The sequence below is a fragment of the Diadema antillarum genome, unplaced genomic scaffold, assembly GCF_040938485.1.
Source record: "Diadema antillarum isolate AM-2024a unplaced genomic scaffold, OU_Dant_1.0 seq00000531_RagTag, whole genome shotgun sequence".
NCBI classification, from domain to species: domain Eukaryota; kingdom Metazoa; phylum Echinodermata; class Echinoidea; order Diadematoida; family Diadematidae; genus Diadema; species Diadema antillarum.
In genome coordinates, this window is record NW_027271482.1 from 1,296,982 (window position 1) to 1,323,611 (window position 26,630).

Here is a 26,630-nt window from a genome sequence, read left to right on the forward strand (position 1 = left end):
CCTTTATTTTAGGTTTTTGTTTGTTTGTTTGTTTTGTTTTGTTGTTTTTTGCTTGTTTTTTGTTTTTGTTTTGTTTTGTTTTGTTTTGCTTGTTACCTCATGCATCCCAGAAGTGGGCTCTTTTGAAAAAAAAATTGCGCCGGCCATAAGGACAGTAATGTCACATAAACATTTTGAGCCCTATGATCTGAAAGTCACCCGCTCTTTAAGTAACTTAACTTTTTATTTTGTAAACGGCACCAGTCAATCTCCTCGACGGGTAAACATTCAGGCAAAGCACACATTAAACATGATGCATAGCAATAAGTAGGAAGCACATGGCGCTCTACATCTGGCAGTAAGAGCCATTCGAGTCGATAGAGAAAAATAGGATGTTTGAGAGCATGGTTTCCTTGAAGGAATTAAACAATGAAAGGATTCAATGTGATGAAACTGTCACATAATTACGTGATCAGCATCAATAACTTGTCCTAGAATGAAAGGTAATTTCAGGCACAGATCTCATCCACGGGAGTCGCGGCATCGTTGATGGCGATCCGTTTATTGCATCAATTTTCTTCATTTCTCTCTTCTCAGGTGTGAAAAATAATTGCATGTAACAAAAGGCAGGTCTCATCTATAAGATACGGCATGATTATATGTTTTGCCAATTAATCATAACAAGCGTGGGACATATACAATTGTTATTATACTTATCCCGAGGATGCTCACGATAGCACTTTTCCGTCGCATTTCTTTTTTTTCCTTCTGTTCATCAGTATGGCCTTGTCTTTAGAATGCATGCAACCCATTTTTACCAGATCATGCTTATTGCAGTGTTTTTCCCAAGTGTTGGGATACAATAAGAATCAGCCTACAACGATAAAAATCACCCGGTCCCGACGATCTCGTTGTAATGGGATTCACCTTAACACACAAACGAAGATCCTTTACAGTTTTGGAAGTGAAGTGGAGAATTGTACTGTATTAATTTCTTGTACAAACACGCATACACACATCAAGGACTTGAACATTCAAGGGGGTGAGGGAGGCCAGCTGGCCCGGTGACACCATTGCAATCCCAACCTTTGAGGTATGATTTCAAAGTTACTAGTATGACCCTCCTTGGTATGACCTCCCCATTCTCATTAGGTTTACTCATTTCTTCCTTCTGCATGCAACAATCGGGACACCCTATTTGGTTTATTGATGGCACTGTTCATCCTGTCGGTGCTAGTGAGCCGAATTCTTTGCCAAGTTGTCTGTCTCGTGAGCCTCTTTTGCGTAGTGCTGGTTTTGCGGGCCTTTTTGTGCGTAGTATCGAAGTTATGGGCGTCATTTGCCCAAGGAGGTTCAAGAGATGGAGTTACAACAGGGTTATTCCCTTTGATCCCATGTTTGAAGCTGCCACTAGGGAATATTTAAAGTATGTGCTAAACTGGACCTGCCTCACAGATAGGAAGATAATTGATTCATGTGGCATTACATCATGACTCGTCACTCTCAATGGAAGATATGTCTTTAGGATGGTAATTACTTTTTGCTGTCCCTTCTTTTGAAACACGAGCGGTACATAAAGGTACAGACACAGGCAGGTGACAGGGATGTGTTTATTTATTTATTTATTTATTCAGTCTTTTTTCAACAGGGTAGCCCCATCAGTAGGCAAGTATCGTTCTTACTGGGGGCCCTGCACAAACAAACATTACAGTTGACAAGACAGAGACATATACATCAAATACAACACACTGTATGTGGACAGGTACAATTCTTCCACTGAGTCCCCTACATACAGTCACACAATAACTATACACTGACAATTACACGCTTACTAGTCAAACAAGCAATAATAACATGGTGATGGGCCTACGTAACTATCATAACCAAACAATTAACCATAAATTTCATCAAGAATTAAAACTTTCACTGAGAGTGATAAATACCCCCACCCAAAGCGGGAAGAAATGAACCCAACCAGCAACCATCTTATTATATTCTTACTAATAACAAACTTGGGAACATAATAATATGTTACTCAACATAGAATAAGAATACGAATACACTGCCCATTGGCATTCACATATACAGCTGTATATCATATCTCTTGTCTAATGCCCAAAATCTGAGAAAAATAAATATATCGGTAATTTCTGTGTTTGTCAGTGAAAACGCTGTTGCCATGGTAACACAATGTATAACATGAAACAAAAATCTACACAACTATGATATCATAGATCATATCATATCCCAAATTTCAAATCAAATACTAAAAAACTAAAAAAGGCAGTATTATTCTATAATTTTCATTCAAATGATGTTGTTAACATGGCAACGCACTTTTTAACTACATATATAACATAACAAAAATTCAAACATCTAAATCATATGATTACATATGCCAAATTTCAAACCAAATACTCCAAATCCATATTTTTTAACATGATTTTTCATTCAAAATGTACTGTTACCATGGCAACACATTGTGCAACAGTTAACCACAAAGCCTATCTCATCCACTGGCAATTTGAATGACCTTCAAAACAGAGAAAGGAAAAAAAAAGAGAAAAGAACAGAAAAGAACAGAAAAGAAAAGAAAAACAAAACCTGTCACCACAGCACATACTCTCCGACAACTACCAAAGGTGGGTCTGCATTCCTACAAACTTGTACATACCATAGAAAACACATGTGTGTATATAACTTCAAGTCATTACCAAAACAATATTGCTTGTGAAAAAAAGAAAAAGACAAAAAACATATACCAAATTATCAAATGTAATCATGTATATGATAATCACCAATACAGCATCTTAATATTGCCGACTTTTCAGAAACTGAGTACAAAATGTTTGCTTTGTTTGAGCATTTCTCACTTCACTTGGAAAACTATTCCAAAGTATTGCACCATCAAAAGACTAGAAATGTCGCTATGGCGACTGATGCCTCCGCCATAATGCATGATTCTCCCAATAGGCGTATAGTACAATGTCTTCACAATGTGTGATCCATGACAGTTTCACATGACTGGCAAAATATTGAAATGACATGTTTGTCAGAAATGTCTTGAACTGGGTTTGCTATAATTTTCCAAGAGTGCAGGTACACATATTTGGGGAATTGAGAATTTTCACTTGAATTCTGACGGACCTTTTTATAAGTTTATGCATTGAGTAATTTCCAAGGTATGAAGAAAGAGTGTAACGACAGTACAAAATAGATTTTTTTTTTTTTTGGGGGGGGGGCATTGAAACCTGGCCTTTGACCCTTAACCTTCTGGCTGGAAATTTCCTGGAGAATCTCCATTAAGTAGTGCATGTATTACGTTTTGAGACTAATGATGGAAGCATTGCATATACTAGATGAGGGAAATAGTAAAATTTTGAGGAGTTGACCTTGACCTTTGACCCTTAACTACTGACGCATGACCCCTAAATTCCCTAGATAATGCCTGCCAGTCAGTACATGCGTATGTAACAAGTTCCACGAAGATACATTGAACCATTTGCGAGAAAAGTGATATTGCAACATTTTCACCTAACCTTTGACTTTTTGACCTTTGACCTTATGACATGAAACTCTCTCTGGAGAATCTTTACGCAGTATTACATGTCCACACCAAGTTTCAAGAAAATACCTTTGGGCATTGCATAGATATGGGGGAAATTGCAAAATTTGTAGTATTTTACCTTGACCTTTTGACCTTTGACCTCTTGCCAATGTCACAAAAATTTACTCAACTAATTGTCCCATCATACATCATCCTTGGACCAAGTTTGGTGAAAGCTGCTTCATCCAGTTTTGAGTTATCACGTAAACAGATAAATTTTTGGATTTGACCTTGATCTTTGACCTTTGACCGATTTCACTGAAAAACTAACCATGTAATTGTCCCATCATACATCATCCTCCAACAAAGTTTGGTGAAATTTGCTCCATCCAGTCTTGAGTTATCGCGTAAACGGATACAATTTCATGATTTGACCTTGACCTTTGACCTTCGACCTTTAGCCAATTTCACCCAAAATCTAATCAAATAATTGCCCCATCACACTTTATACTTGGACCAAGTTTGGTAAAATTCCAGTAAATCTTACTTAAGTTATCGCGTAAACGAAAGCGGACGGACGTACGGACGTACGTACAGACGTACGGACGGACAACCCGAAAACATAATGCCTCCGGCACCACTTCGTGGCGGAGGCATAAAAATGCCTTTCTGCCACTTTCAGTTTTTACTTTGGGTACAACTAAACCTCTACTTTGAGCGTTTCTCGTACTGTATCGATGTACACTCATGGCAGCTGAAAACATACTCTGCAGATATACAGGGGCAGAATCATTCAGAATGTCAAACATAAGTTTTCCTTTCTGAAATTTCCATCTCTTCTCCATATCTATCCATTTTAGACGTGTGAACATTTCATTCGTTCAGGTTCGAGTGTTTGTCTGCAAAACTATTCTTGCTGTTTGTTTGTGTTGCTTGATAAGAATATCCTGTATTCTTTGACTTGAGTTTGTCCACACACTTGAGCAGTAATCATTGTAAGGTAATATCAGAGCATTTGCTAATAGCTTAGCGCTCTCTACAGTCAAATACTTTCTTACTCTACGGAGCAAAGCTAGCCTGGAAGCAATTTTGGCAGATACCTGGGCAACATGTTCATTCCAGGTCAAGTGTTGATCCAACCAAACACCAAGATATTTGACCGTCTTCACATGTTCTATCGACACACTTTCAATCTGAATATCAATGTTTTCCCTGATACCATTTACTCTCTGTGGGGTGCCGACTTACAAAAACTTTGTTTTTTCAGTGTTGAGTGTTAAACGATTCGAGTTCAACCACGACTCTACTCGCCTTAGATCGTCATTCAATACAGTCTCTAATTCTTTGGGACTCGAAGCAGCTATACATAATAGCAGTGTCATCTGCATACAGAACGATTTTGCTGTGTTTGACAACAGAGGGTAGGTCGTTAACAAAAAGCGTGAAGAGCAGGGGTTCTAAAATAGAACCCTGCGGTTCTCCTGATTTGAGTGCCAGTGTATCAGATTTTTTCCCTTGGATCATTGTGCTTTGTTTCCGACCTATCAAATATGATTTGAACCATGATATTGCGTTATCACCTATACCATATGTACGTAGTTTATGTAACAACAGGCCATGATCCACGGAGTCGAAAGCTTTCCTTATGTCTAGGAATACCAAACCTGTCAGTTTCCCGCTGTCCATATTCCTGAATACATAATCACTGACATAAATTAAAACTGTATTTGTTGAGTACCCTTTCCTAAAGCCTGATTGCTGTGGTGTTAACAGGTCGAGGTCAGCCAGATAATCATGCAACTGAGTGTGAACAGCTTTCTCCAGCACCTTCATTATTGTTGGAATAATTGAAATAGGACGATAGTTATTTACACTGTCCTTATCCCCTCCTTTGTGAATGGGGGTGACGGTGGCTAGTTTCCATTCTTGGGGAATTACCCCAGATCCAAGGGAACGATTAAAAAGGTCAGTAAGCGGTTTGCTAACAAGAGGTGCAGCCAGTTTGAGGAGGCTGGCACTGATACCGTCCAATCCGGTTGACTTGTCAGTCCGAATTGATTGCAACTCCTTCATAACAAAACTCTCATCTACATTCACAAAAGCGAAGGTACCTGGAGTGACTGAGTGATGATTATCCCCATGCGCAACTCTGGTTTCTGCAGAAGAGAATCTAGCTACCAGTTCACTACCGATTGACACAAAAAACCGATTAAATGCATCAGCCACTTTCAATGGATCTGTCTCGCAGCAACCATTTCGACTTATACTGGACGGTACACTGTACGTTGAAGTATAGGAGAAAGACTCTTTAACACTTTCCATAGTTAGGTAGGATTATTTTTGTTTGACACAATTTGATATTGGCAATACTCCTTTTTTAGTGTGGTCCTCAGATTATTCACATTATTTCGACAACTTCTGAAATGTCTCCATGCTAAAGAGTCATTTGTTCGCTCAGCCCTCGCACGAAGATAATCTCTTTCACGTGAAAAATTAATGAACTCCGGGGTAACCCATGGTGTCTTTAACTCTCTTACTCTTAACGAAATAAAAGGAGCATGGGTATCACAGATCTCAGTAAAAGTGTTTCTCAATACTTTCCATCCTTCTTCCAAATCCCCCTGTTTAACAACCGTATCCATACGGGCATCTAAGAGTGCCTTGCAAAAAGCATCTACATTCAAACGCTTGAAAGCCCGTGTATGCACAATCCTGGGAGGTAATTTTGGTCTATAATGCTTACATACTACATATATGAGCTTGCGGTCACTCAACCCGTGCGTTACAACATTTTTTTCACACACATTTGCAGGTCGGTTAGTTAAAACAAGATCAATAAGTGTAGAAGAGTTCTCAGTTACTCTAGTCGCTTGCTCAATCACCTGATGCAAAATTATATTGATTACATAACTGTTTAACTATCCGAGATTCTCTCTTCGTGAACATATCATAATTGAAATCACCAAGTATATAACACTCGAGACCGGTATGCGTGGCCTGGGCTATGCTATCAACCATACATACATGATATCGTGTGTCTGATTTAGGAGGACGATAATATGTACCAATCAGAATGGGTTTCATATTGGTGATTTTCAGTTCTATCCACGAACATTCAATATCAGGGTGCTCAAAATCATATTTCCGTTTGTATGCTATCGCATTGGAAACGTAGACTGCCACACCGCCTCCGCGACGGTTCCGGTCCCTTTTTCTACTGAAAATCCTTCAAATTGTATTTTTGCATCGTTGATAGAGTTATCCAAATGGGTTTCAGAGAAGGACAAAACATCAAAGGGATTATTCACAAATTTTTCCCTGATATGGTCACATTTTGAAAACAAACTGCAAATGTTTACATGTGCTAATTTCAATCCCCTACAGTGTATGTTAACAGAGAAACTAAAATCAGTCAAATGTTCAGTGAGTTCATTGTTGTCGTCATCGCCTTGAAGGTGATTACAAACAGTTGTCTCTTCATTCTGGTCTGAAGAGCGGTGACCCCTGATGGTAGTAGGCATTTCAGAGTGAGTCTTGGTGGCTCGTCGACCACGATGAGTACGTCTTCTACGTCCGATACCCAGCTCACAGATCCTGTGCCATAAATCCTGTGATAGCATCGACTGCTGGCGTTTGATGTTCAGACGATGAAGTGTGGGAACATCATACCTTATGTTCGCCTGACTGTGGGAGGGCAATTCCATGTCGCGGTGGTTCTGAAGATCGTTGTGACGCTCGTCGCTTGATGGGCCTGGATTTAGTTGGACGTCCCCAGACAACTGTATGGCTAGTTGAAAACATGCTGTAGAGTTGCTGTAGTATGGTAATGGCTGTCCATAGAGTTTTAAACGGCAGCCTCTGGATGTACTCTCAATGCATGCAGCTCTCCTCCATTCATTGGCATCAATAGGATAGTTGCATTCATGCAAGTCCACGGGTCAAAGATACCGTGACTATAGTCACTAAAAAGCACAAAGACCACAGTTTGATCCCCGCCATTCTTGCAGCGAAAGATGCTAATCCTCTCACAAAAGATTGCAGTCTGTAGTGCTGTAGACATTGGTACTGTACATGGGATGCAAGAGTGCAGGTAACGGTGGCTTCCTTCCAGTATTAGCCAAGTGATTTCCAAATCTTGAAAATACAAGGAAACAACTTGATAACTTCCCTTCAAATTTGCCCAGTTGAAGCACAAAAACACCATGAATCATCACTTGCAAACAGAATACAACAACGCTGCACAAAATCAAACACAATCCCAAACAAATACAGAGCTCAAAAGTTGTGGGGCTACCTAGGAAGGCGCACACCAATCGCACACCAATCTCAGCTTGTGCGAATAAAAAATCCACAAAAATTGATAAAATAAGAATTAAAATTACCCGACTTTACATGTTTTCACTTACTATCTAACATATACATGAATAAAGACCTACACTTGAAGATTACACTATTATTATCAGTTTCATTTGTCGGAAGTGATCGGAAAGATGATAAAATCGACTTTCCATTAAGGGTACAGTTAAAATATTTTCACAACGTACGGATCAGATTTACATTTTTGACATAATCCTGGACAGGAGTTACTTTCTTTGTCATATGCCTTATCATTAGCTGAAGTTTAATTTCATATAATACAAAAACAAACAAAATATAGCCGACATTAAGTTAGCGTTCCAAGTGGATCATCTCTGTGCTCGAAAAGACGGCGGCATCGAACCCCGATCATCAAAGTCACAAATGCACCTGTGGAATTCTTTTGTACGTCAAAAGAAAACTGACAGCTGTTTGAATGTTTACAGCCTCCTTGACTTACCTATTGTCAAACTGCATATGGGTTGTTGAAATTAATGAAATTCTTCCGTCGAGATGTTTTCATTGCAGCTGATTGACAAATTGCCCTACATCGACGTAAATAAGCACTGAATTGATCAGTGTTTTCGTAGTAACCATGATAAAAAATCATGGGCGAGTACTCGAGCAGGATTCGAACCTACGACCTCCTGATCACCGGACAGGCGTCATCTCCACAAGACCACCGAGCTTTCGCCCGACAACAAGTGTTGGTTCTAATCCTTATAGCAGGAGATCATAGGTTCCAATCCTACTCGAGTACCCTGTATGTACGCCCATGATTTTTTATCATGGCTACTACTAAAACATTGATCAATTCAGTGCTTATTTACGTCGATGTAGGACAATTTGTCAATCAGTTGCAATGAAAACATCTCGACGGAAGAATTTCATGAATTTTTATAATTACGCAGTACCCGCTGCATGCTATGGGGATTAGAACCAACACTTGCTGTCGGGCGAAAGCTCGGTGGTCTAGTGGAGATGACGCCTGTCCGGTGATCAGGAGGTCGTAGGTTCGAATCCTACTCGAGTATGTACGCCCATGATTTGTTTTATCATAGCTACTACTAAAACACTGATCAGTTCAGTGCTTATTTACGTCGATGTTTGCCAGTTTGTCAATCGGTTGCATATGGGTTGTATGACTCGTGGGCTGTATATCAATCGTGGGCTGTATGACTTGTGGGCTGTAAACTCATGGGATTCCAGACGATTTTCATAATTTCATATCATGTATAGTACATAAATCAACAGCTCTATGTACAGATTTGTGAAATTTATTGTAGTCCTTTAGCAGAGAAACAATACTTTGAAAAAACTTAAACATATTACACTGAACAATGATGATGATATAGGAGGCTCACATATTTCAGAAATGTAGTAGTGTAATTCCATTAGAATACCGCTTGCTTGCGAGTTCACTTGCGTATAATCTATGCATGCCTTCTTCTTTTGTGCTGCATCCTTGAGCCCGAACTCATGCATTCTTATGGTGACTCTGCCATGTCATCATCCTTGTTCATTGCAATTTGTTATAAATTTCAAAAACATTCTTATTCTTCATCCCAACTATCATGAATTTTGGAACCCTGTCCTCTGTATAACTAATTTATAGTTGTTCAAAAAAAATGTAAAAATCTGAAAATCATCGGGAGATCTCCTTTAATTGTGGGCTGTATGACTCGTGGGTTGTGTGACTTGTGGGCTGTAAATAACACCTGGGTTATATGCCTCGTGGGGTCAGTACATCTCGTGACGTATCACACCCAAGCCAAGCTTCGCACCTCAGGGCCTCTGACAGCTTTAAAGGAGATCGCGGAGCATGGTGATCTGTAGGGCTACTGATACACATCTATGTCAGCAAAGTTTCCCATCGTCACATTTACTCTTGAAATTAAGATTGTTTAAGTTTCAACTTATACAGAACAGCATTGAATTACTGTGTCTGTATTGTATACATTTAAAGCTAAATGTCCATTTTCCTTGGTTATTTGTATGGTTGCCTGGGAGTTCGTTTTTTTTTTGTCTTTTTTTGTTTGTTTTTTGCTCTACCACCAACAGGCAATAGTGATACTCTTTCTGTATAATGTATGTTCAGAATTGCAACTTTATTGCTATTTTGGATGAAGTGAAAGATTAGAGTGACAATTTATGAATGTTGAAGTAAGATGTTTGTTTCTCCACTTTGTACATGTAGGTTCAAAGTGAAGGGGTATAGTTTCGTGCCTCTTTCTGGAGAGAAAGATAATTGAAACTGCACAGACAAATTAGATGTATACTAGTAATATGCAGTATCCGTTAACCCTATTGTGTGTATTCAAACCAACGACGGCAAGTTTTCTTGCTTCCATTCTTCTTTTGCTTGAGCAAGTTAATGATGATCGGTACTTAATAGAACCATACACTATTCTGTTGTGAGACAGTGTGATGCATCTTTCAAGAAGTGAACTGAATGTTATACAGATGTGAAATAAATCTTGACGCTTTATAATGAAGTGGTGATGTGACAATTCTGTTGTTTTATCTGTGTCATAGTTTAAGGTATAGACCCCACAACAGATTGGTGAGATATATGGTGTGCATGACTTACATGCTTTGTGTACCATTAAGAGTTTGATCGAGGTTGTTGGTGACTACAAAAAATGGCTGCCTACTGGTCAAATCCAATGCATAAAAAAAATTTTTCAAGCTGTCATTTTGTTTAAAAAAAAAGGAAAATGAAAAAATCATTCCGGCAAAATCTATAGAAATAAATAATAATAATAATAATAATAATAATAATAATAATGATAATAATAATAATAATGATAATGTCCTTACTTACCCAGGGTAGCCTCGTCAGTGTTTGCCACTGCTCTACCAGAGGGGCCCTGCCATTATTATTACCCTAACGTTGCCAGGTACCAATTTATACACCAGGGTCGAGAGGGGACATGGTGGGTAAAAAAACATTCCTGTCCAAGGGACGTAAGCACTGGGCGGGAATTCGAACTCGGGTCCTCCGATCGGGAGTCGAGAGTCTTATCCACAAAGAAAGAAGAAACAATTTTGGAAAAAAAAATCATATTGCAAAAAAAAAAATGTGAGCTGTTAACTATTGCATAGAAGATTAACATTGATCTGAGGTAGTATTGCATGGAATTCTGTACACAGTGTGAATGTTCCACGAAAATTTTCAACACCTTGTGAATCGGCAATACCTCGTGAATCGGCAATGTTTGCAACTTCAATGTCCAATGTTTTAGTCGTCCAGGTAATTGAACCAGTGCATTATGATGTACATGTATCAGATTGAATACGGTGCACATGTATAACATGCGGGAAATAATCCAAACAGGCCTCTGTGTTTTACAAGTGTACGTATTCGAACATTTCTTTTCATTATGTACAAAACAATGGAAAACTGGTTAAAGTCAAGTAACGTACATGAGAAAATTCATGCAAAGAAAAACAATAATACAAAGTAAAGCACAGTGTATCATTTAATTATATCAATTGATGAATAACAAAACCGGTTGCAATTTATATAGGAAGGGGTTAAAGTTTGAGGGCCTAAATTTTACATTTTAACTCTTCTTGAAATTAATGGTCAACTTTTCACTGAAATTGCCAGATGTGATTGTAAATTGCCCCTGGATGGGATGGGGTGCAAAGCCCCGAAATTCAAGAAATCTCTGCAAATCTTCTGACTGGAATGGATAAGCTAAGTTAATGGTTTAAGTAAGCTAACTAGTAAGAAGACTTGTAACTGTACGTTTGTTTATTGCAGGTGCGGGATGGATCGGGGGTGGAAGTCATGGTCCAATTTTGGGGTCCAACAAAAATTAAACTCAATGCTACCCATGATTATAAGTTGCCTGACTAGAACCCTTTAACCTGTTTTATTTTCATAATGATCTCTTAACGCACGGCAAATCAATTTTAGTAGGCCCTAAGCACTTGTTTTGCCTCTAGTTTCAGCGTTTTGCTTCTTTCCTATTTCACATCTTATTGATGAGAATAGTCTTATTTAGTTCTGGCATCACATGCTGACTTGTTCGCTTGTCATGATCCACTATATTGTATCTTGTATCTTCTTTGTTGTTCTGTTATGTGTATTTATACATCAATATGATGCGGAATATTGAAATAAAAGTACTGTGACAACATTGTGACTGAAATTTTCATTAATGGCAGTTCCGAGGTAGGGCCTGTTTATGTGTGTGTGTGTGTGTGTGTGTGTGTGTGTGTGTAGGGAGGGTGGGGATGGGGTGGGGTAGCCAAAATGGAGCCTGATTTTTATAGTTTCCTCTTCTTCCTGAAAGCATGGTTAAATTTGTCACCAAACTTGGCGGGCATTATCACTATCACTAGGGTAACAATGTGTATTGAAGGGTTCCAGAACGCTCTATTCAAGAACATACACCTTATATACGTGAGGGTCACAGTAATATCAGCACTCACCCCCCCCCCTTCCCCGTATGTTCGCACCCTCTCATTGCATGTGATATTTGAATGTGAGTTTTATTTATTTCCTATCCATATATATATATATATATATATATGCAAAATCTATCACAGTAATCTAGTTGCATAGTAGAGGTACATACACTGTGGTGTATTAGGTCAGGAGGTAATTTGCATAATCATGGGGATCATTCCCCCCCCCCCATGTAGAATATCCCTATGAGGGGTAAAGGGTGTCCTGAAGTTATTCAGAAGGGGCATTTCCTTTTCACCATTCTCGAGAATGTGTCTAACCATGCAACGTCATTTTAATCAACCTGCTCCTGTGGCTAGCTAGTCCAGTCCCTCATTCCTAGTACTAAGGTGAGGACATGATTATGTATGATGTGTCTATACTATTTCATATTGATTAACATGATGTGTGACGCTCATTATATTACATATGATAACTTGAGAGTGTTTGGTTCTGCCAAATAATTACTGTATGAAGTTACATTGACAAAGCAGTGGTTAATGAAGATGACATTTCAGTCTCCCGAAGTGCATTAGCAACTAAGAATATGTAGTTTTGTTTTCATATCTATGCTTTAGTGTTATTAATATAGAGTGGTATTGGTGGGGAACACCACTTTCAGCAAGCTTAATGAAGGACTGTAGATGTTTGCAACGTCATCTTTATTCTATGTGACTTTGAGAAGCGTGCTTGATGCAGAGAGTACAGCATAGAATATATCTCTGTCATATATGGAGATAAAAGACAAAAGTGTTCACATAGCCCGATGTACACTAGGTGATATCAGTGGGCACTCTGGAGGATAAAACAAAGGGGAATGAACTTGACCCCCATGGAATGATACAAGGTGCTGGTAGGTTATTTGGCTTTGATAACAAAGGTTGACTACCTATACAGGGGACTAAGAGCAGAGATGTATTCAAGGGAATGGGCTCTTTATCTCTATTACTCGGCAAACTTCCTCTCTCACCATTCAAAAGACTTGGGCTAAAGTGTGCGATGTGCTGTGCACCCCTATGTTGATGGAGATGTAGACAAGCTGCTTTTTGTTTCTGTAATGTCAGCGAAGGACGTAGCTAGCTAGATTAAGTTCAGGCAGGAAAGCCTCTACGCCCATTGACGCATGTACAATATATTTCAAGTTTTTAGATGGTGGAAATAGTATATCTTTTACATATCTATCTCTTGTATGCTATAACTTTGTATATCACTGCGCTATCCTAGCCGATTAGTCCTTTGAGTAAAGTTTTCAAACCGCTGTATGATGTCGTATTATGTTATCGGTTAATATAGTTAGCATTTGTTAGTAGATTGAATGAAGTTTGGGTCGAATAATTCGCATTATTTATTATACACACAAGCACATATTTGTCGTCACTTCGTGTACAGATCCCTGACATAGGGAATGATTAAAGAAATTGTATTCATTCGCATTGTTAATCTTAGAAGACACCAAGACTTCTGTCAAGTGGATGGATCCCAGAGCACTACACACGCTGTAATGTCAGAGGTGAATAGTTTTTCTCAATATTTTGTATCAAAGTGAAGTAACAAAGACACCTTTTTGTTTGTAATGGAAACAGAAAACCATTTTTCAGCATCTTCTTTTTCCAATCTTCATTGAAACAGAACCAGGTGACTGATTTTGTCTAATTGCATAATCAACATTTATGACTTAATGAGTCATTTTAGACTTATTGGAACCCCAAATCATTCATGTCTTGTTCAGTGATGTGTCGAAACATGTGGACAGTCTCGTATACTTGCCAAAAACGATAAAGAGCTCGGACAAATGCAACCGACAAAATCTTTGACAAAGCACATTCAAATTCATTTTTCTCTTGTTGCATGAAACTGTCTGAATACTCGCTTGCTCAATCACGTAAAAAAACAACAAAAACTGCCTGAATGAGGATAGAATTACTACAGTGTGCAGTAACGATTTCGTAATCCGTACAAGATTATGCATACCTGAGATATATCCAGCGTAGCCATTGATATTTCCATAATAATAATAATGATAATAATAATAGTGGCTACTTGTATAGCGCACAGGTCCACTTTTCAGTGCCCATGGCGCTTCAAAAATGAAAAGATATCATATATTTACATGCATATACATATTCAAACCTTTCAACAAAGAAGAAAATGGTAAACAAAAACAAATATACACCAAATAAAGAATACAACATATACCTATTAAAAATACAATATTGATCCAATATTAATGACATACAGCAATTACAGTCCTCAGTATGAAAGGAACAGATAAGTTTTAAGTTTGGATTTGAATGACTCTGTAGATGACAGTTCCCTTAACTGAAGAGGTAACTTATTCCACAATTTTGGTCCCATGACGGAAAAAGCACGATCACCATACCCATGTTTTACTCTGGGTGTTTGGAGTAAGAATGCATCTGATGATGAACGTAGCCTTCGTGTCGGATTGTATTTTTGAACAGAACTACTTATGTATATTGGGAAAAAAGAATGAATTGAATGATGTACTAATAACAGAATCTTGAAAATAATCCTTTTTTCTACAGGTAACCAATGTAAGGAACGGAGAACTGGTGACATGGAATCAAACTTATTAGTAAAAGTTAACAATCGGGCAGCAGAATTTTGCAACCGTTGAAGTTTTGTGACATCTTTTTTTGAAAGATTACACAACAATGAATTCGAAAAATCCAACCGAGAAGAAATCAAAGCATGAATAAGTGTCTCAGCTGCAGATTTAGACAAATATTTCCTTATGAAACTTAAATTACGCAACTGATATCGAACATTCCGCTGAATATGAGTTACATGACTTCGAAATGACATTTCCTGATCAAATATGACACCTAAATTACGGGCTGTTTTCGACGGAGTAATGCAAGTGTTACCGATGTTGACATGACATGACTGATAATTAACTTTGCTTAACATATGCTTTGATCCCAATAACAGAAACTCAGATTTGTCACCATTTAGTTTAAGGCCATTGGATGTAAGCCAGATTTTCAGGTCTTGCAAACATGCTTCGAGTTTTGCAATGGCGGATGACAATGAAGACACAGTGTGTTTAAAAGACAAATAAAGTTGTATATCATCCGCATAACAATGATAACTAATACAATGCTTGCGAAATACTTCACTAATTGGTTGCATATACAGAGAAAAAAGCAGCGGGCCTCCAACAGAACCTTGAGGTACACCAAACTTTGTCATAGTTTTAAAAGAGGTAGAATCACCAAGTCTGACATAATGAGATCGATCACGTAAGTAGGATATAAACCAATCAAGAACAGTTCCTTTGATGCCCAAATATCTCAATCGTTGAATCAGAATAGCATGATCGACTGTGCCAAAAGCTGAGCTCATATCAAGCATGATAAGAGCAGTGATGTTACCACTATCTCATTCTCTGAACACAATATCTGATAAGTTGACTAACAGTGTTTCTACACTATGACCAGGCTTGAAATGAATCAAGCAATTCATTATCTTGCAGATACATCGTCAGTTGTGAGAAAACAACCTTTTCAAGCAATTTACTTAAATAAGGTAAATTTGAAATTGGGCGGTAATTTTTTAGACACTCCTGATGTAAGCTTGCTTTTTTCAAAGTTGGATGAATAACTGCTTTTTTACACACCTGTGGAACGACACCTAATCTCAGGCTAGCATTTATGATTCTTGTGATAACGGGTGCTAAAACTCTGCGACACTTCTTAACCAAATCTGTTGGGATTGGATCAAGTTCACATGATTTGTTAGGTGAGTTCTTAATAAGCTTTTCTATCTCATTAACAGTGACAGACCTAAACTCACTCAATTCTGACTTGACTTCACATACAATGTCACTTGGCTGTTCACAACGAGTTGGGAAACTCCGTTGGATTGCCACAATTTTATTAATGAAATATTGATTAAAACAATTGGCTAACTCAACTTGATCACCATGAGTGAGGTGTTCTGGTAAAGGAGATCGCTGTTTTCGGTAAAGTAAAGCATTAGCAACTTTGTACAACTTCTTTGTATCTTTCCCACAATCCGTAACCTTTTTTGAATGATATTGTAACTTAGCATCTTTAATCAAGGCATTTACACATCGCCTTTGTGCATGATACATCTGCTTGTGAATCTCCAGTTTTGTGGACCTTGACTTCCTTTCTAACTGTCTACGAAGCAGTTTTGCTTGAGCTATTTCTGGGGTAAACCGTTCCATATTGGGGTGTATTGTGACCTTGATTCGTTTCTCAGGTGCCAACTTATCAAGGGTGGCGGTGAGTAAGGTGTTATACAAATTCACTTCATCATCAACATTATTAACTTGAGATTCAGCTGATAAAGGAGACTTAACGTGAGTATCAGCAACAAACTCTTGTGGGTTTACAGATTTCAAATTCCGTGTAACAACAAATGTTTTTTTTTTGATACAACGTTTAGGAAGGTGCAATTCACACATTATTGCTGAATGATCTGATATACCTTCCACAACACCGGTATTAGAAAGTTGTACAGTGTTACCTTTATGAGTTATAAGCAGATCTAATACATGGCCTCGATTATGAGTTGGCTCATTAATATGTTGAATCATATTAAAGGCTGACAATAATTCAGAGAACAACTACGAATTCGAAGTTGATGAGTCCATAGGTATATTGAAATCACCTGCAATCAACAAGTCAGAGAAGCTGTCTATCGAGAACATTAGAAAACTCATCCAAGAAAATCTGAAACTGTACTGAACTGGGTGGACGATATACATTGATGAAATGCAACGATTTCTGCATATAATTCAGAGTCACCTGAATCATTTCAAATGTTGTAACATTTGGGGAATCTACAATTCTGACATCTAATTGACTTTTAAACAACACAGCTATTCCTCCTCCTCGTTTGCCAACTCTGGGAATGTGCTTAAATGTGAAGCCATGTGGTGTCAATTGACCAATCGGAGCAGCATCATTAGGCGTAAGCCATGTTTCACAAATAGCAAGAATGTCTAATTCATGATCAAGAATATAATCTACAAATTCAGCGGTTTTGTTCTTCAGCGATCTGGCATTTAACATAGCAAATTTCAAATTCATACATGAAATATCAGAATTCACAAATTTTCTTTCGTGTAACAACTTCACAGTTTGATCCCTATTTTGTCTTACTACTCTTTTACCTCTGTGCGTCTTTTTTACTCTGTTAATCTGTAGTGCTGTTATTCGTTGCCATGTCACTTCATTAATCCTAAGGCAAGAAGGTTTAGTGGAGTAAACATTGTAAGGGTTCAGCTGTAAAAGGTCCGAAATACTATATGCACGTCTTGTATTGTTATCAACAGCATGATCTTTGGTAGCTGACACACTAAATGACGGACCTGGGTTGATTTCAACATCTCCACTGGTAAGCAGTGACATTTGAAAAGTAGAGCTTGCATTCTTATGATACAAAATGCATGCTTTTGAGAAGCCTTTTACTCTGATACCGGTACTAGACATGTTCTTATCATTCTTCACAGTTGGTAGTATAGACCTACTAAAAGTGCATGTGGCTGTACAACAATACATACATGGCAAAAGAGTCAGCATTAGACTCACAACAAACATATACCTCATTCGTCCAAGTCTTCTTCTTCTTGCTTATGAGGCAGCAGCAGCTAAATAATGTCCCTCAATTGTAGCCAGGTTACAGTCTGTGGAGTAGGGTGTGTCAGGTCCATGTTGTCAGGAGGGCGGAGATCAGGGCACTCACTCAAGATGTGTTGAGCAGTCTGTTCTGGTGCACCACACTGGCAAGCTGCTGACGGGCGTAGCCCCCAACGATGCATGGCTGCATTGAAACGCCCAACTCCCGTTCGAATCCGATTTAGAGATACCCACTCACTCCTTGGGAGGTTTGCTCCTGGGGGGACAGATGTATTGGGCGTGACAACGAGTTGGGCAGGTCGTTGGGTGTCTTCCCAGCTTGTTCTCCATGTCTGGCAGATGTTGAAGTCTGATCCTCTCAGCGTTGCTGCATGGCGGGAGAAAGGGCGGCGAGACTTCAGTCGCTGATGCCGCTGACCCAGAGTTACAGAGCCCTCAACTACGTCGTGGAGGAGGTCGTCCGGGTTGCTGGAGGCCTTGGTTACCAGCCTATGTGTGTGATGTTCTCGGCGCATGGGGGCAGGAGCGATGCCTGAGAGAACAGGTAGGAATTCTGTTGGTGTAGGCCGGAGACATCCTGTTATTAATCTCATGGTGTCATTCAGAACTGAGTCAAGTTTCTTGGTGTGAGAGCTCCTACACCACGCAGGGGAGGCGTATTCCGCGGCACTGTATACCAGTGCTAGCGCACTAGTGCGGAGAGTGGTTGCACTGGCACCCCATTTTGAGCCTGCAAGTCGGTGAAGGAGGTTGTTCCTTGAAGACACTTTTGCACTTATGGCCTTGAGTTGTTCCTTGTAGGTCAGCTGCCTTTCCAACTTCACTCCAAGGTAGGTTGGTGTAGCTTTGTATGGAAGAGGTGTTCTATCAAGAATGACACTGAGTTGCCGATTAGCGTCCTTGGTGTTCAGGTGGAAGGCTGTTACCGTTGTCTTGGACATGCTAATCTTGAGTCTCCAGATCCTGAAGTACTTCGCGATTTGCGACATATCTGCAGTGAGGGTATTCTCTACATTTGACCAGGCTCTGTCAGAGTGAAGAAGGGCAAGGTCATCTGCATAGCCATACTGTCGTGAGGTTGTGAAGGGGATGTCACTGATGTATATGTTGAAGAGCAAGGGGGATAGTACAGAGCCTTGAGGAACTCCATTCCGCAGTTGGCGTGGTCTGCTGGACTGTCCATCACTAGTCTTCAGAACGAACCTCCTGTTGGCTAGAATGTTGCAGAGGAACCTCACCATGTGGCGATCAGGGATTGTCTTTAATAATTTCAGAGTCAGACCCTGATGCCACACAGTGTCGTAGGCTGCAGTGAGGTCGACAAAGATGGCGCCAGCTTTGTGATTCTTCTCAAAGCTGTCTTCGATGTCATTGGTCAGCTTGACAATTTGGTGGACTGTACTCCGACCATGGCGGAAGCCCGTTTGTTTATCTGGTAATTGTGGGTCAACCACAGGTTCTATCCTCGCCAGAAGGAGACGTTCCAGAAGCTTGTAAGGGACACAGAGAAGGGAGATTGGTCTGCAGCTCTTGGGGTCATCAACTGGTTTGTTTGGTTTTGGGAGAGCAATTACAGTGGCTTTTCTCCATATCTTAGGGATGACTTGGTTGGTGAAACAGCAAGAATAGAAATCTGTTAACCACTTCTGACATTTGACCCCGCAATGAATAAGGAATTCCGGTGGGATGTTGTCCGGACCTTGGGCCTTTCCACTCCTAAGTAGGGCTAAAGCATTAGCTAACTCCTCCTGAGAGAAGGGGGCCGACAACCATCCATCCACTCCCGGGACCTGCCATAGGTTGGTAGTCTCCTGTTTCACAGATCGAGTGTGGGCCTTGTCACAGTCCTTGAATCGCCCATTGCTAACAAGTTGTTTGGCGATGGAGTTGGCTGACACAGGTCATGTTCTAGGTTTGGTACTGTTTCCAGTGAGGCGTTTGAGAGTCTTCCAAGCAACTCTGCTAGAGTGAGTGAAGTCTATCCCTTGCACGGTTTCTTCCCAACGTTTACGACGCTTCCTGTCTAGACAATCAGTCAGTTCTGAGGCTTTGGTGGAAGCCAAGTCTCCAGGTTCAGATCGCAAGAACTGGTTGTAGATAGCATCACATTCTTCGTCCCAGGTGGGGATGTAGTGTCGGCGAAAACCGCGCGGGATGGAATTCGTTGCTGCCTTGATAAGTATATTGCAGAAGTCTGAGTAGGCTTGGTCGATGCCACGGGGAGTTGGTGGAGGGAGATTGCATACGGCTTCATCTACCAAGTTCGAGAATTTTTTTTCCAGCCGGCCTTGCGGAAATTCCAACGCTTAACAGGCTTCGTTGTGACTGGTCGGACTGGGTTTACTGGTATGAGCAGTGATGGCTTGTGTTGTGACTTGGGAAAGGGGTCTAAGATAATCCGGTGAGGTGATGGGCCTTGAAAGTTGACAAAGGCTAAGTCAAGATTTGACGTTGTATTCCATCTGCAAGAGTGGAAGCTGTCTGGCTGTTTTGGGTCAAACAGTAATTGGACACCAGCTGTTGAGGACCAATCTTCTAGTGCAAAACCATCTGGATTAGTGGATGAGTAGCCCAATGAAGTACTGTGACTGTTGAAATCTCCAGCATAGATGCAAGGAGCACTGAAGATAGTTAGGATATTTGGCTGGAGTCGAAATGAAGGTGGCTTGTAGATATTTACAATGGTAACCTCTTCAACTAACGTTGCCGTCCACTCCACTGGTGAGTCTGATGGACATGAAACCAATGCTTTCCAACTGTGAGTACTCTTGACAAAAGTTGCAATCCCATGAATTTCGCTTACTGTATGTGCGGCCAGAGTGAAACCAGGGATATTGAGATAAGAGCTGTCCTTAGCATGAGTTTCCTGTAGAAGAAGTACTGTTGCTTTATGTGTCTGAAGTAACTGTTCAATAACATTGATCTTGGCTTTGGTTAGGCCTTCTACGTTTAGTTGCAGCACGGAGACGCCTTCCTGTATGACATCAAAAGATGCTTGCCCTGATAACTTTGTGTCAGCTTCAGGCTGTGGACATGAAGGATTCATCTTATTTAGAGCTTTACTGTTGCTGCTGCTGTCTCAGATTGTTGTCATTCGCCTGATAAATCAGTCACCTGATCGATCAGTTGCCCCGGGCCCACCACAAGGAGGTTGACAAAACGGACCCGCAAACACTATTCAGTGCTACTCGATATTCGTGTGTATCGACTCGAAGGCTATTTATAGCTGAAAGTTCTAAAGGAGAAAAAATTGGACGTGTCCTTTAGCTCTTGTGACGTCACAATAATGAATTGCGTCAAATCTGGCTGCTTACGGGTGCTTTGTGTGCGTTGCTGAAAGTTAGCTGCGATGACTGTAGGGGATGACGTCACAACGAGGTTTGTTGGCTGAAGATGCGCACTTGTTGCATGTTTGGTGACGTCACACTGAGGATTGTTGACTGGTACGCGATACTAATACTAATGTTGATATCTATAGTGACGTCATAGTAGGCGGAAATCCTTGCGTAGGACTATTTGCGCGTCTACCTAGCGTATTTTTTGTTAATATTTGTTATTCAGCGTGTTTCTACAGAACCCCAAATTCCGGGTCTATCGGATTGTATCCGATAGAGGGGGCTGTAGAAACACACCAGTAACGGTTTCTTTCCGATGCAGATTCCGATACCGATTCCGCTTAACTTAAAGGGGCATAGTCCCGGTAGTGTAGATGGCGCTGTTGATGATACTGCCGAAGATTACCGAAGTAGAGCTGTCATCAAGAGTAAAGTGCGTAGGTGTTGCTAAGTAACGTTGCCTTTGTTGTCTTCTCTGCGCATCGCGCAGTCTGTAGTAATGCCAGGGTGCGTGCATATGTGCTTGTTATTATGACATCACAAAAGAAGTTTGCTAACGCTGTCATCCCCCTCAGCCGAATCATGAGCCGAACTGTGATCGGACCACTGACTACAGTGAATCGGACTTCTTCGGACTCGGGAAAGTGGGCCAAAGCGTAAGCGCCAAAAGAAGTCGATAGCGTAGGTCTCTATAGGAAACTTGCGCCGTGCGCCCGCGTACGCATTTGACTAAAACACGGGGACCATGCACCTTTAACCGTCTAATGAGGTAGTTCTTTCCGGGGCAGTTTCCAGTGTCAGCGCTGTAGAAACACGCCAGGTTCAATAATCCGATACTGACCCGGAAGACAATCACCAGTTTGACAGACATGTGTACGGTAATGTGGCCATGACTTTTATGTTCATGCATGTTGCAGCTATTTTATCTAACGTTGAATAATCCACTTTTACAGTAGTTGGGTGTCTCCAAAACGTCCGAGTATCAGGTTCTAACGTTACTAGTCACAATTTGCCTCAGATTTGACAAACTTGTAAAGAAAATACTCTGAATTTTAGCATAAAGAAAAGACACACGAACAGGGGCAGGGGTGTTATTTTTACACAGTTGCGCTGTAGGCCTAATTTTAAAACCAAGGCAACTAAAAGAACACTAGATCTAGAGTAACCGTTCTCATATAGTTAGGCCTAATACTTTTTAACGTTAGATTCGAGCAACTAGAACCTACGAGTACGACTAACTTGTTACATTCTAACGTTAATTGACAATACTAACTAACGCTAACAATACGTGTGAGATGCACATAGAATCTAGTAGGGGTCTATTAAAACTAGATATTCTCTAGGCCTAATACTTTTTAGTTCGGAAAAGACAAACTCTAAAGTCTAGCATTAGCAAACTAGTGTTAGGGTTTGTTTTACGAACTTTTTGTCGTTTATTCTAAAGGTTCGTTACTATAGGGTCTAGAACCTAGTTTGTTAATCCGACAAAGAATCAAATAGAAATATGGATCTTGGTAGGGCCTATAAAAATACGACGTTTCGTTAGTCCGAAAATGAAAGGAAATTCAAACATTCATTTACTGAGTATCGAAACATAATTGAAGCACATTTTGTCAATCCAAAAGTGGAAAGAGTGAGTCCACTTGGGGTGTATACAAACGTTAGAATATGTCTAGACCTAGTTAACGTTAGATTTTAGAGGCAAGGTGCCTATTAAACAAACTTTACCGTACGTTAGAATTAACGCTATCTAACGTTAACCGTTAAGTTACCCGTTTTGTTAGGCATCCTAACAACAGCTGCTTCTGTTCTAAAATCTAACGTTGACTTGGAATATAACTAACAGTTCTTTAATGTTCCATAAACCCGAGTTTCTACCCGAATTAAATCCTACCTGCCCGAAGAAAGAGGTCTAACACAGTTAACACAAACAGTCAACGTTAGCCCTCACGTTTAATAGGCCTTTGTTCTAACGTTACTTATAAATCCAATGACACACAGTCGATCCTTTTAGTTGTAACGTTAGGCCGTTTGTGTTTAAGGACTCTGACAGTTAGACTAACGTGTATACTGAACGTTTTAACTTGTTAAGTTAGAGTGGTTCTCTAGGTCTAGGGCCTATAAATTTAAAGGGGCCCTGAAATTCAAATGCATGTTGATTTGTGTTGATTTAAAATACCGTCAAGTTCTCAATACTACTTTTGTGGTGAAACGGATATCTAACACGATTAACGTTAGAAACATTCTATTTATTTTTAACGACTTTTTCTTTTTATTGTCCAGATTAACGTTAGACTCTACTTGGGAACGCCCACAAAAAAAAAAGAAAGAAACCACCTTCCAAACTAACACGGGTTACAAGTTCTAACGTTAGATCTACTTTAAGACATTTCTAATCAATATTATTCCTCATCTGTCAGTCATTGGTAAAGACAGTAGATCTATGTTTCTAGACGTCTACTGAAATATTGAACAAAACTAAAAAAAAAAAACACCTTCCAAACTAGTTCTAGATTGACTTTAATACATTTCTAATCAATATAATCAAAATAGAGCCTATAATATGGAATATTTCTTAGAACCACCCTTATATTCCCAAAAGTGATGTTTTCAAATAAAATTGGATTTCAGGGCCCCTTAGAACGTTAGTAAAAGTAACTGTTAGGCCTATATTCATAGTAACGTTAGAATCTAACGTTAGGCCTAATGACAAGTAGAAATGTGGAAATCACTAACATGAATAGTCTAACATTAACGTTAGAGCTAACTTGTAGTAGTAACAATGTTAGCTAGTAAGATAGTATCCAGTCGCAGTAGGCCCAACGACTCTTTACGCCTAAACGTGTAACTGCTAGGCCCTAATCTAATCATTTTTTTAATCTTAACTTGTTAGCGTTAAATGTTAGACGAACGCAAGTTAGAAATATGCCTAACGTTGGGCCTAGCCCAACAGTTGAGTAGGAGGTTCTATTTGTTACTTCTACTCTAGAAACTAGTTAGAATTGATGATAGAACTTACAGAACTCAGTCAGACGCGACAGAAGCTATGTCTCTGTGTGAACTGCTGTTGTCTCGTCACATGTGATAATCCAGTTATAAAAATCCAACCTTAAGATCCGTGAAAAATCGACGAACCAAAGAATTGGTAGAAAACAAAACTAGTTTCTAATCCATATAAACGTTGGAGCTAACGTTAGAGTAGGAGCCCTAACGTTAAGTTAGATGAAAACAAATTCGTCCAGCAGCCGGTCGTAACTTGTACACACTAGGCCGGGCCGGCCGGCCCAGGGCTAGGCTAGCTAGGCAGGCCCTGTGCTCAGTTTCGTTCAATCGGTGATCGCATCCGCATCATCAGTAGATGCTTGACCTTGACCCAGGCCCACAATGCACCAGCCAACTTTCCAGACATCCGGTCACACCTGCATTCAGGTGGAGAATCTGATTCAATCCGATTATGCGCTTTCTGTAGAAACAACCCGGTTCCGCGTTAGCGCACTGTTTGATTACGCGCTTGCAAATGCTAGGTCTATCGGATTCTCTGTAGAAACACGCTGAAAGTTGGACGCTAAGTTTATTATACTTCTTCGACAAAAACGACCAGAAACGAAGAAAAAACCCGGAAAAACTCGCAAACACTCAAGTTACGCAACACATACCAGACATCTGCGGAATCAGCGTGATGAGTGCAATCCAGGCATATGAAAAAGTTTCTCTGGTGAGGCGAAAAGGCGCTGAAATCAGAGCATAAGATGGAGCTCCGCTCCGGCACGTCCGTCCTCCAGCACATCACACATCACACATCACACATCATTCGTTCAAGTACAACAGTTGAGCGCATGAACACAAACGCGTATGACTTCTACGCGCTTAACAGCTCTAGGCTCGCATGAGCGCATAAACACATACCTGAGTATGAAGGCTGTGGTGTGGCTCCCGTACAAACGATATCAAACCCCAAATCCAGTTTGCCGATTTTCAGCCAAATCTTCGAATTACTTAACACAAAAATGGTCCAGGAGATTCACAAAGCACATACAATATAGTTGGCACAGTGACACAAAAATAATATCACAGAACAACACAAAAATCATAAACAACTCAGAGCACAGAAAAGAGGCAACCACGCAGGGCGCTCTCTACGTTAAAACGTTAATATAGATGCGTATTTATTTATCTATTCATCTATCTACCTATCTATTCATTTATCTATTTATAACAACCTTGCTCCCCCAACAGGTTTGCGCTATAGATAGACATAATTTAAATTGTTTAAGTTCATATAAAACTTAAGATTAAAGGAAAACCACACAAGCTCACAGGAGTGTAAAATATTTTGAGTTTCCCAGTTCCTCCGTCTGTAATAATACACCCACACGCGCGCAAGCACACACATATACACACACACATGCCCATCTGTGAAATGTGGAGTAGGAAAAATGTTATTATTAATATACATTATCACACCCTAAAGAATTCCAGCAACTCTATTCTTACCCTTTATGACCGTAGAGGGCGTGTGTTTTGCATACTGAATTGTACTGATACGAGGCAAAGCCCTTCAGCATTTTGATATTCAACAAACAGAGTGTATTTCCATCAATATCAGTGATGACAAGAGTAAAGAAGCGCACGCAGTACACATAGACGGGCGTGGTGCACCATGGAGCCCAACGGCGGTCATTTTAGGAGCAAACAGCACGATTATCGGAGGATACTGGCTGCCAGAATCAGTACTGTGAAACGCGGGTTTTGATTGGTCAGTTGCACTGCCAAACCGTGAGATACGTACGTATCGAGGACAGAAAGATACGTATCACAAAGGAAAGTGTTTACGTATGGAGAATATGAGATACGTATTACATGCATAGAGAGATACGTATCTCATTATTCTCGATACGTATCAGATGATAAAGGGATACGTATCTGTTCTGTGAGGCATCTGATTGGTCAAATTGGGATACGTATCTCTGGCATTTTGGATACGTATCGTTTGGAAATACGTATCGATTGCCCAACTTTTTAACGCGATGGCCCGCCATACGATTTTGGGTAATGTGTAAAACGTAAACCGTCGCGTGGCGTATGACCGTCACGCACAAGATCGCTGATTGCCTGGCTGCTCACTCGTGCCAAACAACGAGACCGGACGCTATTTTGGCCGAAAGCCGTTCTCGATTTCCCCAGGACGGGAGGTTTTGAGGATTTGGGCATGCGTAGAACCGAATTTTGCACACGGCACGCTCACGTATTTGCCGCGTCATACTTGCGAAAGTTCCCTGAGAGGAGACAACGGAGACAGAGTGACATAAACAGAGGTTACAAGA

At 40.2% G+C, this 26,630-nt stretch overlaps 1 protein-coding gene and 1 non-coding gene across 2 annotated transcripts in view; one reads left to right on the forward strand and one right to left on the reverse strand.

The window, feature by feature from the left end:
* LOC139734519 (broad substrate specificity ATP-binding cassette transporter ABCG2-like) overlaps window positions 1-26,630 on the reverse strand; it is a 156,521-nt gene that overhangs the window by 34,533 nt on the left and 95,358 nt on the right. The window lies entirely within an intron of this gene.
* On the forward strand, window positions 8,844-8,916 carry Trnat-ggu (transfer RNA threonine (anticodon GGU)). The gene has a single exon. It is a non-coding gene; the product is annotated as a tRNA-Thr (tRNA).